This window comes from Thalassophryne amazonica, chromosome 1, assembly GCF_902500255.1.
Source record: "Thalassophryne amazonica chromosome 1, fThaAma1.1, whole genome shotgun sequence".
NCBI classification, from domain to species: domain Eukaryota; kingdom Metazoa; phylum Chordata; class Actinopteri; order Batrachoidiformes; family Batrachoididae; genus Thalassophryne; species Thalassophryne amazonica.
Window position 1 is genome coordinate 123,618,087 of NC_047103.1, and position 18,281 is coordinate 123,636,367.

At 48.0% G+C, this 18,281-nt stretch overlaps 1 long non-coding RNA gene across 1 annotated transcript; it reads left to right on the forward strand.

Moving 5' to 3' along the window:
* Positions 1-4,502: 4,502 nt before the first annotated feature.
* LOC117520317 lies at positions 4,503-14,748 on the forward strand. Its single transcript, XR_004563602.1, has 3 exons — positions 4,503-4,880; positions 13,346-13,353; positions 14,737-14,748. It is a non-coding gene; the product is annotated as an uncharacterized LOC117520317 (long non-coding RNA).
* The last annotated feature ends 3,533 nt before the right edge of the window (positions 14,749-18,281 follow it).

Below are 18,281 nucleotides of genomic sequence, written 5' to 3' on the forward strand. Positions count from 1 at the left end.
ATTGGGTTATATCTGCCCCTACACCACGAGAGCAAAGTTTCTGTGAAGGCTCTCAGTTGTCCAGATGGTTTCCATAGTAGAGAAGCTTGAATCTTCGACTGGACTGGGTTGCTTGACGCGAGGACGTTTCACTTCAAATCGCAGAAGCTTCCTCAGCTAAAATTCTTGCTCTGGTAGTCTGACTTCTGTCTTGACTCTTGTAGAGAAGAACAAACAGAAGCCACAAAAGCTGGAGTTTTAAACCTAACCAGACCCCTCCTACCGAGAGGCAGACTTCTATTGGCTAGTGACTAAAAATTGCTTTAATTACCACCTATTGTGCTCTAGTTAGCACCCTCCTAATGACAGGGTAGCAGTCCCTCCTAATGATGGGACTGATGGCTCTCCTGATGACTCTCCTAACGCGTCTCCTGATGACGTGAATGACTCATTACCACGAACAAAAGACGTTGATCCTGAACACATCAGACTACGAGGCCAAGATCAACAACTTGCTCAGTGACTCCAATACATACAAGCGTCTGAAGAGAGACCCCACAAGTGGCTATAAGAAGAAAATCATTAACTACCTCCAAAACCCTGGAGAAAGAGGGACTCGTCGACAGGCAGGCATACTGCAGACTGTACCCTGGGGATGCCACTCCATGCATCTATGGACTGCGCAAAGTCCACAAACAGGATGTGCCGCTCAGGCCTATTGTATGTAGCACAGATACCATCATGTACAATTTGGCAAAGCACCTCAAGTGGATTCTGGCTCCTGAAGTGGGTAACTCAGACTACCATGTGGAGAACACACAAGATTTTGTGAACAAGATCAAGGACCTTCAGCTGGAGGCAGATGAAACTATGGTGTCATTTGATGTGACATCATTGTTCACATGCATCCCCACCGCTGAGGCCGTCTCAGTTGTGAGGCAGAGACTGCTGGAGGATGCGTCTCTACTTGAAAGGACCAAACTCACACCAGACCACATCTGCCAACTCTTGGAGATCTGCCTTAACACCACGTATTTCCTGTTTAGGGGGAATTACTACAGGCAGATCCATGGTTGTATGATGGGGTCTCCGGTATCCCCCATTGTGGCCTATCTGTACATGGAGCTAGTGGAGAAGAGAGCCTTGACGCCGTTCACAGGCATCTCTCCCAGTCACTGGTTCAGATATGTCGATGACAAAGGGGTTAAAATCAAGCAACAGGAGGTTGAGGACTTTCCATGCACATCAACTAGGTGGACTCCAATATCAGGTTCACACGTGAGGATGCCAGAAACAACCATTTAGCCTTCTTGGACTGTGATTGGAGAGAACAGGCAGCTCCAGACAGGGGTTTACAGAAAACCCACTCACACTGACCAATATCTGCTCTTTGGCTCAAACCACCCCCGTGAACACAAGCTCGGGGTGATCAGGACTCTTCAACACAGAGCCCTACAGGTGCCCACAACTACAGCGGGACGGGCTAAAGAACAACAACTTGTCCGGAAAGCCATCACAATATGTGGGTACCCACGATGGTCCCTGGATAAAGTGCAGAAGTCCCAGAGAACAAAGAGACCAGACAGACAGGAGAAATTAGTCCACCCTAAGGACAGGATCCCTAGTTACAAACAGAGCAATGTAGTGTATTCTATCAGATGTCAGGGAAACTGTAACGAATACTAAATAGGTGAGACTAAGCAGTCGTTACACAAAAGGCTATACCAGCACCACAGAGAGGGAGCCAGTGGACCTCAGTCTGCAGTTCATCTCCACCTTAAAGACACCAACCACACGTATAAGGACAAGGAAGTTAAAATCTTAGCCAGAGAGAAGAAATGGTTTGAGATAGGGGTGACGGAGGCATTGTATGGGAAACAGTTGAAACCCAGCCTTAACCAGGGAGGGGGTCTGAGACACGCTTTGCACCCTGTTTACAATGGGGTACTCAGGTCAAGCAGTTTCAGTCTTTTGTTCATGGTAATGAGTCATTCACGTCATCAGGAGACGCGTTAGGAGAGCCGTCAGGAGAGCTGTCAGTCCCATCGTTAGGAGGGACTGCTTCCCTGTCATTAGAAGGGTGCTAACTAGAGCACAATAGGTGCTAATTAAAGCAATTTGTAGTCACTCGCCAATAGCAGTCTGTAGGAGGGGTCTGGTTAGGTTTAAAACTCCAGCTTTTGTGGCTTCTGTTTGTTCTTCTCTACAAGAGTCAAGACAGAAGTCAGACTACCAGAGCAAGAATTTTAGCTGAGGAAGCTTCTGCGATTTGAAGCGACGTTGAACCTTCGTGCGCATGCGTGAGTTTTTCCACGCCTGTCAGTTGCGTCATTTGCCTGTGGGCAGGCTTTGAGTGAGCACTGCTCCACCCCTCTCGTCGTTGATTCATTGCGAGGAAATGGCGGAATAATTTGGGCTTTTTTTCCATCAGAATTTTTTCAGAAACTGTTAGAGACAAGCAGCTGGAAACCATTCGAAAAATTTATCTGGCTTTCGGTGAAAATTTTACGGGCTTCACAGAGAATAAGGACTGTTACTACCGCTTTAAGGACGCCCCACAATGGCGCATGGCACGCCGCGCACCGAGCCGTCATCGAGAGGCAGAAAACACCACATCATTTCTAAACGGATGGCTATGTGGAGCTGGGACCGTCGTGAGCAATTTCTCTGGTTATCACAAGAGCTGGACATCAGCCATTTTCTGGCAGATTTCACTTTTAACAAGAGATTTTGTCAAAGCCGCGCGGAGGCTTCGCGAGTCAGGACCGATTCGCTGATCGAGCGAGACAAAGGAACACCTCCGTTTCAGAGTGCCAGGGGACAAGTTGGGACATGCCCAGCTCTCTGTTGTGTGGGCCGCTGAAGAGGAGGTACTGCTGGCCCACCACCACCAGATGGCACCCTGCTTGGAGTGCGGGCTTCAAGCACGAGAGGGCGTCATAGCAACCGGGAGTGACAGCTGTCACTCATCATCAGCACCAGCTGTCACTCATTCACAGTTCATCACCACCACCATAAAGGCCGGACTACAACTCTACCTCCCCGCCGAGAAATCAGCCACTAGAGAGGTAATTTCTCTGCTGAACGTGAAACTGCATTATAGTCTGAACTCTTTTTGCAGCCGTATTCCTGTGGTGTTCCTTATCCGTTGGATTGGCGTTAGGTGTGATCAGCGACTGCTTCGCTCCACACTCCATCCAGATAAGTGGTTAGACAGGAGCTGCACGAGTGTGTGATTGGAGGTGGAGGTGCTCCCTCCCAAAAGAACTTAGACTATGGAATTACTGAGTGTGCGAACTCACACTCATCAATACTGTTTCTGTTCTCTGCCAGCAGTACCAGGTCTGACAGCTGGAGGCGGTGGCCACCTGGGGATCCAGGACTTGGCGGCTCCGGTGTTCTTCAGATCCGTTAGCAGTGGAGGCTGTGTGGGATCCGGTTCGGTTCGGAACAGATGTCTCCTATCCTCAAACCTGCCCACACGTCACGCTACATATAATTGTCTGTGGAACCAAAACTGTGATTGTCTGTATTTCGTTGTGCATTACAACATTAAATTGTTACTGTTTGGCTCATCCATTGCCCGTTCATTTAACGCCCCCTGTTGTGGGTCCGTGTCCTTACACTTTCACAACAGGATTTCTCGGCCAGCGTCACGGATCCCGAGGGGCGTCAACCATCACTTGAACAGCCAATGGAAGAGCGAGGTGCACAGGCGTCAGCAGGAGGTGTGTTAGGTGAGCTGCAGCAAATCTTAACCACTTTCACTGCTCGGCTGGACTTAGTCACCGAGCAGAATGTGATCCTCAATCGGAGGATGGAGGCTCTCACCGCCAAGGTGGAAGCGCAGGCTCAGGGCGCTGCTGCAGCACCTCCCCCTGCTAACCGGAGGCCTGAAACAGACATTCCGCTGGTCGTTCAACGAACCCCCCCACCGTCCCCTGAAGCATACATAAGCCCTCCGGAGCCATACGGAGGCTGTGTCGAGACGTGCGCGGACTTCTTAATGCAGTGCTCGCTCATCTTTTCACAGCGTCCCGTCATGTACACGTCAGACACTAGCCGGGTGGCTTACGTAATAAATCTGCTTCGAGGAGAGGTACGCGTCTGGGCTACGGCGCACTGGGAGCAGAATTCACGGCTCCTAATGACATATACTGGGTTTGTGAGGGAGTTCAGACAGGTGTTCGACCACCCTCATAGAGGCGAGACCGCTTCAAGCGTGCTGCTGCTGCTGTCGATAAGACAGCGGTGTCGGAGCGCAGTGAAGTACGCAGTTGACTTCCGCATCGCGGCAGCGCGAGCTGGCTGGAATGCTGTTGCGCTCCGCGCCGCCTTTGTAAATGGACTGTCTCTGGTCCTTAAGGAGCACCTGGTGGCAAAGGACGAGCCGCGGGATTTAGACGGGCTTATCGACCTAGTTATACAGTTAGACAACCAATTAACAGAACACCGATGGGAGCGAGATGAAGGGCGTGGTCAGGCACAAGCCGTCCCTCTTCCTCCCGGGTCCGAAAGAGATGGGCAAATGCCGTTCGAAGGGCGAGGCGATGGCCTACGTCGCCCCCGGCCGATCGAAAGGGAGTCGGGTTCAGATCCCCGAATTTGGAGTGGCGGAGAGGGGCGCCGCGAGGCGTCCAGTGCAGCGACGCAAGCAATCCCGGAGAAGCTGGCGGGAGCCCCGGGGAGAGTTCTCTTTTCTTTGTGAAGGGCAGGGCGCCCTGGAATGGGTTCGCCCCGAGAGAGGGGCCCGTGCCCTGGAAAGCATCGCGGTTCCGGCGGCGTCCGGTGAGCTCCCGCTGGCCCTTGAAAATCCAGGGGAGAGGGAGTAAATCTCGCGCCAGGCCGTACCCATATCCGCAGCAGGTCTCCAAGTTGAACAGCCTCTGGCATGTTGGAACGTGGAGAAGGGTTCCATGTGAACAGCAGTTGAACATGGAGCAGTACTCGTCCTTAGAGACTGGGCTAAGGGTGGGTCATAATACGCACGCGGGGAAACCCCGTAAATCCGCACGCATCCCAGTTACGATCCTGAGTGGGGATCTGACCCTTCACGCCCCGGCACTGGTAGACACGGGGTCGGAAGGGAATCTGCTGGTGGCTCTACCTTCACCTTTGAAGGTACGGGCACTAGATGGCACCCTTCTTCCATTAATCACACACCAGACACAGCCAGTGACATTGGTAATCACAGGGAGGAGATTGTGTTTTTTGTAACACCTTCTACCTCCCATGTGATTTTGGGCTTCCCATGGATGATAAAACACAATCCCCGGATTGATTGGCCGTCTGGGGTTGTGACTCAGTGGAGCGAAACCTGCCACCGGGAGTGTCTCGGATCCTCGGTTCCGCCTGGTGTGACAGCTAGTGAGGAGGTTAAAGTTCCCCCCAATCTGACGGTGGTGCCAAGTAAGTACCATGATCTTGCTGACGTTTTCAGCAAAGATCTGGCGCTCACCCTCCCCCCGCACCGTCCGTACGATTGTGCCATTGATTTGATTCCGGGCGCTGAGTACCCGTTCAGCAGGCTGTACAACCTCTCACGTCCTGAGCGCGAATCAATGGAGACCTACATCCGGGATTCATTAGCTGCCGGGCTGATCCGGAACTCCACCTCCCTGATGGGTGCTGGTTTCTTTTGTGTGGGCAAGAAAGACGGCGGACTCCGTCCATGCATTGATTACAGGGGGCTGAATGAGATCACGGTTCGCAACCGATACCCTCTGCCCCTGTTAGATTCAGTGTTCACGCCCCTGCATGGAGCCCAAATTTTCACGAAACTGGATCTTAGGAATGCGTACCACCTGGTTCAGATCCGGAAGGGAGACGAATGGAAGACGGCATTTAACACCCCGTTAGGTCACTTTGAGTACCTGATCATGCCGTTCGGCCTCACTAACGCCCCCGCGACATTCCAAGCCTTGGTAAATGACGTCTTGCAGGACTTCCTGCATCGGTTTGTCTTCGTATATCTGGACGATATACTCATCTTTTCCCCGGATCCTGAGACTCATGTTACGCATGTACGTCAGGTCCTGCAGCGGTTGTTGGAGAACCGGCTGTTTGTGAAGGGCGAGAAGTGCGAGTTCCACCGCACTTCTTTGTCCTTCCTGGGGTTCATCATCTCCTCCAACTCCGTCGCACCCAATCCGGCCAAGGTAGCGGCGGTGAGAGATTGGCCTCAACCAACAAACCGTAGGAAACTACAACAGTTCCTCGGTTTTGCTAATTTTTACCAGAGGTTCATTAAGGGCTATAGTCAGGTGGTTAGTCCCCTGACAGCCTTGACCTCCACAAAGGTCCCCTTCACCTGGTCGGATCAGTGCGAAGCCGCGTTTAGGGAGTTGAAACGCCGGTTCTCGACTGCACCAGTTCTGGTGCAGCCCGATCCCAATCGCCAGTTTATAGTTGAAGTGGACGCCTCTGACTCAGGGATAGGAGCCGTGCTGTCCCAGAGCAGGGAGTCCGACAGGGTTCTCCACCCATGTGCCTATATTTCCCGCAGGTTGACCCCGGCTGAAAGGAATTATGACGTCGGCAATCGGGAACTTCTTGCGGTGAAGGAGGCTCTGGAGGAGTGGAGACACCTGTTGGAGGGAGCTTCGATTCCATTCACGGTTTTCACAGACCATCAGAACCTGGAGTACATTCGGACCGCCAGGCGTCTGAACCCCAGGCAAGCCCGCTGGTCACTGTTCTTCGGGCGTTTTGACTTTCGGATTACATACTGCCCCGGGACAAAGAACCAACGATCTGACACCCTGTCCCGGGTGCACGAAGAGGAGGTCAGGACCGAGCTGTCAGACCCAACCGAAACCATCATCCCCGAGTCCACTGTCATGCCACCCTCACCTGGGACGTAGAGAAGACCGTCCGGGAGGCCCTGACATGGATCCCGGACCCACGGACCAGCCCAAAGGACAGACTATACGTCCCACCAGAAGCAAGAGCTGCCGTCCTGGACTTCTGTCACGGTTCCAAGCTCTCCTGTTCCCAGGGGTGCGAAGAACCGTGGCAGTTGTCCGACAGCGCTTCTGGTGGGCATCTCTGGAAGCCGACGTCCGGGAGTACGTCCAGGCCTGCACCACCTGCGCCAGGGGCAAAGCGGATCATCAAAGGACCCAGGGCCTCCTCCAGCCTTTGCCCATGCCTCATCGCCCCTGGTCTCACATTGGCCTGGACTTCGTCATGGGCCTCCCGCCGTCCCAGGGCAAGACTACCATCCTCACGATAGTGGACCGGTTCTCCAAGGTGGCCCACTTCGTGGCCCTCCTGAAGCTCTCGACGGCCCAGGAGACTGCAGACCTCCTGGTCCACCATGTCATGCGTCTGCATGGGATTCCATCAGACATTGTCTCAGATCGTGGTCCTCAGTTCTCCTCCCAGGTCTGGAGGAGCTTCTGTAGGGAACTGGGGGCCACCGTTAGTCTCTCGTCCGGGTACCACCCCCAGACGAACGGACAGGCAGAGCGGATTAAACAGGAACTGGAACAGGCCCTCCCCTGCGTGACCTCCGTGCACCTGACGGCCTGGAGTGACCATCTGACCTGGATCGAGTACGCTCATAATAGCCAAGTTTCTTCTGCTACCGGCCTCTCCCCGTTTGAGGTGTGTTTGGGGTTTCTGCTAGTGGAGGGCGAGGTCGGGGTGCCCTCGGTCCAGGCCCATCTGAGGAGGTGCCGTCGGGTGTGGCATACCGCCCGCTCTGCCCTGCTCAAGGCCCAGACGAGGGCTAAGGTCCATGCAGACCGCCGGCGTGCCCCGACCCCTACATATCAGCCCGGGCAGGAGGTTTGGCTATCCACCAAGGACATACCACTGCAAGTGGAATCCCATAAACTCAAAGACAGGTTTATCGGACCGTTTTCCATATTAAAAGTCCTCAGTCCGGATTCATCCTGTTTTCCATGTCTCACGCATCAAACCCTGTCACACATCAAACCTCTGCACCCCTGGACCAGCGCCGCCTCCTGCCCGGATCATAGATGGAGAGCCTGCCTGGACCGTACACAGGCTCCTGGACGTCCGTCGAAAGGACCGGGGGTTTCAGTATCTGGTGGACTGGGAGGGTTATGGACCCGAAGAGCGCTCCTGGGTGAAGAGGAGCTTCATCCTGGACCCGGGCCTCCTGACCGACTTCTACAACCATCACCCGGACAAGCCTGGTCGGTTGAGGGGGGGGTCCTGTTGTGTGGGCCGCTGAAGAGGAGGTACTGCTGGCCCACCACCACCAGATGGCGCCCTGCTTGGAGTGCGGGCTTCAAGCACGAGAGGGCGGCATAGCAACCGGGAGTGACAGCTGTCTCTCATCATCAGCACCAGCTGTCACTCATTCACAGTTCATCACCACCACCATAAAGGCCGGACTACAACTCTACCTCCCCGCCGAGAAATCAGCCACTAGAGAGGTAATTTCTCTGCTGAACGTGAAACTGCATTATAGTCTGAACTCTTTTTGCAGCTGTATTCCTGTGGTGTTCCTTATCCGTTGGATTGGCGTTAGGTGTGATCAGCGACTGCTTCGCTCCACACTCCATCCAGATAATTGGTTAGACAGGAGCTGCACGAGTGTGTGATCGGAGGTGGAGGTGCTCCCTCCCAAAAGAACTTAGACTGTGGAATTACTGAGTGTGCGAACTCACACTCATCAATACTGTTTCTGTTCTCTGCCAGCAGTACCAGGTCTGACAGCTGGAGGCGGTGGCCACCTGGGGATCCAGGACTTGGCGGCTCCGGTGTTCTTCAGATCCGTTGGCAGTGGAGGCCGTGTGGGATCCGGTTCGGTTCGGAACAGATGTCTCCTATCCTCAAACCTGCCCACATGTCACGCTACATATAATTGTCTGTGGAACCAAAATTGTGCTTGTCTGTATTTCGTTGTGCATTACAACATTAAATTGTTACTGTTTGGCTCATCCATTGCCCGTTCATTTAACGCCCCCTGTTGTGGGTCCGTGTCCTTACAACACTCTCCACAATTTCTCTTATACTCACTGGGCTAGTAAGCATTGAAAGCCGAGATAGGCATGTCCCAACTTGTCCCCTGGCACTCCGAAATGGAGGTGTTCCTTTGTCAGCGAATCGGTCCTGACGCGCGAAGCCTCCGCGCGGCTTTCCATGACAAAATCTCTTGTTAAAAGTGAAATCTGCCGGAAAATGGCTGATGTCCAGCTCTTGTGATAACCAGAGAAATTGCTCACGACGGCCCCGGCTCCACAGAGCCATCCATTTAGAAATGATGTGGTGTTTTCTGCCTCTCGATTGCGGCTCGGAGCGCGGCACGCCGTGCGCCATTGTGGGGCATCCTTAAAGCGGCAGTAAGAGTCCTTATTCTCTGTGAAGCCCGTAAAATTTTCACCGAAAGCCAGATAAATTTTTCGAATGGTTTCCAGCTGCTTGTCTCTAACAGTTTCTGAAAAAATTCTGATGGAAAAAAAGCCCAAATCATTCCGCCATTTCCTGACAATGAAAATCCGACGAGGGGGGTGGACCACTCCTCCCACAAGGCGTGCTCACAGGCGAATGACACAACCGACAGGCGTGGAAAAACTCACGCATGTGCATGAAGGTTCAAGCTTGGCTGACGTAAAAACATATGAATCAAATCCATATAGTTTTTGAAAAAAATAAAAAGGTCCGTTACTTTTCTCACAGACCTCGTATGTGTGTATTTGTTTCACAAATATAGGGGCGGCTGTTAAAAGTCCGTGCCAAATGTTACAACTTCGTTACCCAGAATGTACCTGTTCTTTGTAGTCCCTCTCACTCCCGTTTGCTTATCACTTCACTCCTGTCTGGCTGGCGATGTGAGAGCAGCATCCTCAGAGCGATGATGGCATCCCAGATTAATCCAATCCTAATCTTGTGTGTATAAGTGCCGTGTGTGTCCATATAATGTGGGTATAGTTATTAACATGTAAAATTTGGGCATTTCATTATTGTTAGCCTGAGGGTATTAAGTTTACCTCGTGTTGTTTTTTTTTCACTGCTACTGCAGGGGCCCATAATGGCCGTGCCGAATATGCGCTCTAAGAATATTCATCCTAGACTTAAACTTCACTCTATGTTGTCAGTGTTTACCTATTTTCTTATATATACCACAGTTCATGTATATTTTGTTGTTACTGTGTTTCTTCAGCTTTTATATTCATTGTAACGCTGCTTCACCACTTATTTCTGGCGTTAGAGTGTCCTCTATGGGATTTTCTCAGTACTGCAGGCAATTATACTGTATTTACGTGGGATTCAGTTACATGATTATTAATGCATATGTTTATTGTTTTCTGTTTCAGATAACCACACACAAACACACAATCACACACACACGAATACCCCAAACTCAAACCACTCATGCCCATGTACCTGCATCTCCATCTCCATCAATAAACCCCCTGAACTACACCTTTGGAGTTGGCCTGTTCCTTCTGACCGAGGAAGTCTCAGTTGACGAGCAATTCACAACCAGCGCACATTAGACGCACATCGCTCTCTTACAAAGAGGGTGCAGGTTTTCTTTCCAACCACTCACTCCACCAGGTGATTTCACTGATTAACATCACTTTGAGCAGATGGAATGAGTTCATGCCCTAAAGCAGTGGTGTCCAAAGTATTCCAGTATTTACAAAGTATTTATTGTCCTTTATGTGCTATTAGTTCCAGCCAATTGATTCGGTTCTCCTTCTCTCAGACTGAGATGCTGCTACTGCGAAGGAAGCCTCAAGCTGCTGCTACGAGACTGCTGACTGGCGGTAAGAAGCAAGAACATATCGCCCCATCCTGGCCTCTGTCATTCTCCCGGCTCTTTCTGTAATGCTGCCCCTCACAAAGTACAAATTCAAACTTTTAAATTTATTCAAAGTCGCAATGGAAATCAGGCCTGGTGTCTGAAGAAATTCTCTCACACATGAGATCTGCCCTTTCAGAACCAAGAACAATGGGAACAAACAGTTTTATAAACAAAGGCGGACCAAAGGCGGACCTTATTTCATGAATTCCTTCCCTTATTGGTTCCCGTAGGCATTCGAGGGAGGTCCCACCCCCTGCCACTGACTTGCGCAATAACAGGACGTTTATGATTTATAATGTAACCTGAATCTCTTTGTCCTGAGTGGTAAAACCGGTTAAATCCAGTTAGATAACAGAGAAAAGTATATGAAACTAAGAATACAACACTAAGATAACTACTTTAATACCAAAACAAATAAAGAAAACAATAGTTAAACACACAATATATCTAAGAGCTCCCCTCTTGACATGACTCCATTATGTCAACAATGAAGATCATTTGAGATATACTTTATTTTAGTCGTCATGTTTTGTGTTTTCGTGTCAGAGTGACAGGGTTACCCATGTTGCAATTTCATTAGCTCACGTTCTTCTCACATGAACGTAAACAAAGTGCATCTCGTGGCAGGCAGTGCTTCATTTGTAAAGTGGGAGGTCCCGGAGCACAGAGGATGGGTGGCTCCGGTGCAGTGTTGCCAGATGTACGATAATTATCGTATTTGTATGATAGTTGTGCCCTCTGTACGATGTACGATCAATAATGGGAAAAAATCCAATATGTACGATAATTTCAGTTGGTTGCCCAAACACGCATCTCTCTCTGACACCCAAGAATCATTTTGCAGGCGCTGCACTCAGTCGGCATCAAAGACACACCACACACAGGGCTGCTGCTGCTGGCTTTCGGCGACCGTCATTTGAAAGCCCGCCCCCTCTCATACAGAGTAATGAGTTCCATCCAATCTGTGCCGTGACAGGAAGATTCCCCAGCCAACTTTTTTTTTCGAAATTTTATTTCAACAAATGCAATAACAAACTAACAAAACACAAGAGCAAAGAGATATACAAGAAAAATAAAAAGTTCAAGTTCCTTATGGAGGTGTCAACATTTTTTCTGTGTTCAACAAAATCTGCACAAGTGTCCATGGCATCGGATGACGACAGTGACCTCGAGGTTGAATTTGACTCTTTCTAGTCTGGTAATTAACACGTTTGTGTCTCTTCACAGAAAAAAAAAATGTTTCTAGTCTGGTAGTGCATTTGCTTGTGCATTTGCGTTCTTTTTGTGCCATAGTTTCCCCATTACTATAATTACTGTTTAAAAATGTGACATAAAATTCTTTGTAAATTTAAAAAAAGAAACGCTAAAATAGCTACGTTGTATGCGTTTTGTTTGTGTACGATAATTTCTCCCAAAATACGATCATTTTGAGGTTTTGGTACGATAGTTTCATATTTCATATCTGGCAACACTGCTCCGGTGCAGAAAAGCAAGAACGGCGGGGGGGGGGGGCTGGAGAACAATGCTGTGCGCCACATTTAAAATAAACTGCACACCTACACAAACACGCACACACCTTCACAAATGACACTAACATCCTGCCTTTTCCTCAAAAATTACTATATTTATGTTTGCTGTCTGTCTCTGTACTTTTCTGTCACTTTTGCTCTCTTTTTCATACTTTCCCTCGTTTCAAAAGTCACCGAACGCACTGTTGGAAAGCATGGGTTCTTGGCTTGCTGTCAAATTTTTCAGAGTGAGGGCTTATATGAGAACTTACGGTAATGAGAATCAGCGGCGCACTAGTTTTTTTTATTATTATTATTATTATTATTATTATTTTCTCAGCGGTGCACTAGTGTGAAACTTCCGTGTTTTTCCTCTGCGTTATGACATCACAGGCTTACGTTTACCGTAATACACCATATATATCATTGGAAATCGTTTTGTTTTTTTTGTTGTTTTTTTTTTGCAAATTAGGTTGCTAGATACCTACAACTGCATTATTGATGAAGAGAATAGATTATACATCTTGGTTGCAAAAACTTTTTTTTTTTTTTGTTAGCTCCACAAGTATTTTTTTGTTGTCTTGTTCTCTCAGGTGTAGGCCTATAGAATAGATTAGTGATTTGGGGTGCAATTTTGTTATTTAAGCTATTTGTTTGTTTGTCTACACACTTAATAATGTAAATAAAGTGTTAAATATTAATAAAGTGTCGTCATATGTTATGTATTATGCTGTACTTGTGCGTCTAATGGTGTGAGTGGGTTAGGGGGTGGTGGTGGGCAGGGGGGCCGGGGGGGTATTGTCCCTACCAAAGCTGAGACCAAACCTACGCCCTTGCTTGTTTACCATACTAATGGCACACATCAGAATTAAAGACAGCACATACACATTTGACATTGTTTATGTGCACTAAGTTTGAAGAAGTCCGTTATCCAAATTGAGGCAAGTGGGTAAAGGCCATGCAGCAACCCTGAGATGCGCTACCATCAGCTTGGGGGGAAGAACAGGGGCTGCAGCTAAAACTGCACCGCCCCTGCCGAAGGGGAAAGGACTGACGTTAGCAGGCGCCGGAGAGGGGAGTGTTGATGGGGGATAGGAGGCGGGTGGGGGGAGGGAATGGAGCATGCTTCAGTCCTGTGAAAAGCAGTTTATTGTCTTTGTGAGTTGAGATAAGAAACACCCAATGTTCCCCAGGCCGAAAAAATTCCTCTGGAGGAAAACAGTCAGGCAATTTGACCTTCAGGCTTAGTAAGCCTGTAATGTTATGGTTTGAGCAGTGAAAATTCTGAATTTTATTATCAATTAAGAGTATTCACTGGCCTCTGAAATCTTCAGCTTCAACTGCAAGGCACGCATCTGCTCCAAGATGTCATCCAATTTGCATCTGAGTTCAAGAGTCATCGCAGTCTGAGAATGCACTGCCTTGCCAACCTCGTTAATCATGACGGACAAGCGAGGGGCCGTGGTTCTTGATGCCGCCGTTTTGCCAATTTTCCGGTAGATCAGGGCAGCACATAAGCCAAAAAGTACCAGCCCTGCTACCATAAGACCAAAAATGAATAAATCCTCGACGTCCTCAACGGAGAAAGGCGGCAAGCATGCAACACACCAGGAACTCCAGGAGTCGAGAACATAGCCCGCAGGATACGTTCCATCTGGGCAGGTAGGATCCCCCGGTCCTGACCTTCTTGTAGAAAAATGGTGTCAATAGCGTTCAGAGACCAGCTGATCAATTCCATGGTTAATCCAATAGTAGTCCAGATCCAGAATCCAATATAATTTGAGGAATTCACAGTCTGGTGAAGTAGGGACTTCAAGGTTAAAAGCAGAGAACAGAGATAAGGGAGAGTGGAGGAGATGCGACCGCCCTCGTCAGAGTCCCAAGCTGGTTGAGCTTGCTGCTGGTTTTGGCATAATTCAATTCTCATGTGTGATCCAATATTCCAATTGAATCAATATTCTGCCAAACATGAGGCACATAGACAACCATAAGTCAACCCCATCCTGATGCTCCCTTACAGTGCCCACATAGTGAGTCAAGACCTCACTGAAACATCAGCGTAACTGTGGCTGTGTCTCTTAGGTTGTCCCATTTTATAATCTTACCTGTCACAAGCTATCCAGCCTTCCATACTCGCCTGATACAACATGCCGACAAGGCAGGGGCACCAAGATGTGAGAGGGAACTACTATTCAAGGTGTCACATCCAAATTGTCACTGATCTTTAAATTCATAGGCTCATTGAATGTGAACTGAATTACCTCCCCAGTAATTTTCCTAAAGATTAATCTGCTGGATAAATCCAGACAATATTACACTCAAACAACAACAAATAATTATTACATTACCATATCAATTGGAATAAGGAAAAGCTCAGATACAAAGGTTATGAAGGCAATAATAACAGTGTCGCGGGTATCTCTTAGTGTTCATCATGAAATTGTCTGAATGACCATAACAAAGCAAACACAACTTTAAAATTATACTTTAAAATTAAATTATCCACGCCGATGGAGTGGTCATTGATTGCTCTTAACATCTTCTTTTGTCAAGCAAATCAAATTATAGACACACTAACTAATCCCCGTTTTAGACAAAAACAATGCCCCACAATCCTACACTCCCAATGGTGTATAAACAGTTACTTCATTGCAATATCTATATCAAAAGCAGTGGTGAGCACAGTTTCGCTAATCCGCTAATCGCTAATTATTGAAGATAATGTTTTCATTATCAGATTAGCTTTACAGATAACTCTGAAAACCATTATCAGACTAATTATTTTCGAATAAGTTTTGGTCCAATCATTTTTATACCGCTAACATATTTTTTCAGATGTGGTAAACAAAGCTGGATAGTTACAAACATTTATGAAGTCTAAAATCAGTTGAGTACCTACCTGTTAAATGCTTTGTAGTAGATGCGCAGTTCTATCCTCTGCAAATAGAGGAGAGCTGGCTCTAAAAGAAACTGCTCTATCCTCTGCAGGCAAAGGAGAACTGCTCACAGAAAGAAACTGCTCATTTCTTTTGACCCCATACTGATACATTGGCAATATCACCCAAGTCATCCAGAGGCATGCAGTTTTAACTTATGGTTAACATTTTAACTAAACTAATTTCAAACAAGTTATTTAAATTAATGTCACGTCTGAAATTTTATGAAGTGAAAATATCAGATATACGAGGTCTGTCCGACCTTTTTATTTTTTTCAAAAACCATATGGATTTGAATCACATGTGATTGCATCAGCCAAGCTTGACCCTTCGTGCACATGCGTGAGTTTTTTCACGCCTGTCGGTTGTGTCATTCGCCTGTGAGCAGGCTTTGTGTGAGCAGTGGTCCACCCCTCTTGTCGGATTTTTATTGCGAATAAATGTCTGAACGATTTGGAGCTTTGCTGCATCAATTTTTTCCAGAAACTGTGAGAGACCTCCAGGTGGTAACCATTCGGAAAATTCAAATGGCTTTGAGGGACGATTTTATGGGGATTACACAGATTAAGGATTGCTCCAGCCGGTTTAAAGACCGCCCACAGCTGCTGAGAGCGCGCCACGCTCTGAGCGCCGATCGACAGGCACAAACCCCGCTGAAACAACCAGATCATTTCCAACGTGAAGGCTTTGTTGATGCGGGACGTCGTCTGACTTACACAAAAATGGCAGGAGACGTGGACATCAGTACGTTTTCGGCACATTCCACTGTTACAGGAGTTTTTTTCATGGAAAGAAAAGCTGAGGATTGCGCCACCATGCTGCTCATGGCACGGCACAAAACCACCTCCGTGTTGGTCTCACAGGACGGCTTTGAGATGGCTTTCAGATGGCTGTCGTGGGTTTTCAGTCGTGTGACTAACCGAGAAATTGTGGATGAGCCTGGACATGCCAGAACATGTCCTGTGAGGCTTCATCACAGCGTTGCTTTGCGCCATGCGGCTCCACCGCGACACGCGGAATTCCTCCGCACATCTGTCTCAATGTGCCGAAAAAGTGCTGATGTCCACGTCTTCCGCAATTCCTGTGCTAGTCAGAGGACGTCCCAGATAAAACACAGTCTCCAGATTGGAAATGAACGGCACATTCCACTGTTACAGGAGTTTTTGTCATGGAAAGAGGAGCGGTGGAATTCCGCGCGTCGCAGCGGTGCCGCATGGCGCAAAGCAACGCCATGATGAAGCCTCACAGGACATGTTCTGGCATGTCCAGGCTCATTCACAATTTCTCGGTTAGTCACATGACTGAAAACCCACTGACAGCCATCTGAAAGCCATCTGAAAGCCGTCCTGTGAGACCAACACGGAGGTGGTTTTGTGCCGCGCCATGAGCGGCACGGTGGCGCAATCCTCCGCTTTTCTTTCCATGAAAAAAACTCCTGTAACAGTGGAATGTGCCGAAAAAGTACTGATGTCCACGTCTCCTGCCATTTTTGTGTAAGTCAGACGACGTCCCGCATCAACAAAGCCTTCACGTTGGAAATTATCTGGTTGTTTCAGCGGGGTTTGAGCCTGTCGATTGGCGCTCTCAGCAGCTGTGGGCGGTCTTTAAACCGGCTGGAGCACTCCTTAATCTGTGTAATCCCCATAAAATTGTCCCTCAAAGCCATTTGAATTTTCCGAATGGTTACCACCTGGAGGTCTCTCACAGTTTCTGGAAAAAATTGATGCAGCAAAGCTCCAAATTGTTCAGACATTTATTCGCAATAAAAATCCAACGAGAGGGGTGGACCACTGCTCACACAAAGCCTGCTCACAGGCGAATGACGCAACTGACAGGCATGAAAAAACTCACGCATGCGCACGAAGGTTCAAGCTTGGCTGATGCAATCACACGTGATTCAAATCCATATGGTTTTTGAAAAAAATAAAAAAGTCAGATACTTTTCTAACAGACCTCGTATGTTTTAATTTTAAAGTAATGCACAATTTTGAAGGTTTTAGTGTGGACATGCTGTCTCCAGGGGCATTATGGGTAATGTCAGTACATTCACGACAGAAGAAATGCATTTGAGATGCTCTGATCAGGCTCCACACGAGCAACAGCATTAAACCCTTTGTATATTGTGCCTAAAACTCTTGTGAATATATTCTATGGGTTTATAGACGTTTGTTTAATGTAAAACTGCCAGAAGAAGCTCAGGTTGCTTCTGCATTATTTTCAATTGGAGCTGTTTGTTATTTAGAGTCCTGCTTATGTCAAACTCTGTCTGTTGTCTTTGTTCCAGAGTAATATATATAAGATGTCTGAAATTCAGTTTGCGTTTATTAAATTCCATACATCTTAAACGTAGTAGATACGGATTATCTGGAATTTTGTTTTGGCAAGTTTTCATGGTCTCTACTGCCATCTACTGGTCAGTAGTGTTCATGGCAGTATTCGCCCTAAAGCTGGGCAGACGTACAATATTTTCAAACATTGTACTCGGCTCCAGCTCAAACTGTACGACAAAACCGCACGGTGTAAAAGGTCAGAGTGCACGATTTATGTTCTCACACTATACAGCCCGATGCTCTGATGTGATCTGACTGCTCACATTGTACGTTCAACAACCACACATTGGACTCGTGTTTCCAGAAGCAAAACATAAACAGAAGCTTTTTTTTTTCAAACTTTATTTACATTTCTTATTTTTACAAAAACTCTCAATGGGAGACATCAAAGTTTTAACAAAAATAAATAAATAAACTAAAGTTGAGTTGAAGAAAGGGGTGGAAAAGAAACAGAAGCTGCTCTCCCAAAGAGATTATCACTGTTTATGCTCTCTGCAATTCCACATCTGTGTTTGCACATACACAGTGTGAGAGGTTGGACGCTTGTAGCGCTTCAGCAGCGGGATACCCTCATGATGGCCGACCAGAATATCAAACAGATTTGATTTTCATCCGACAATACTCTTGCCGATCGGGAGGTGGTTGTGAGAGGTTAAATGCAGCTCATTACTCCATGTATACAGCACGATGCAGGACGTGATTAAGCTGAAACTCGGCACAATCCAAAAAATTCATGCACGAG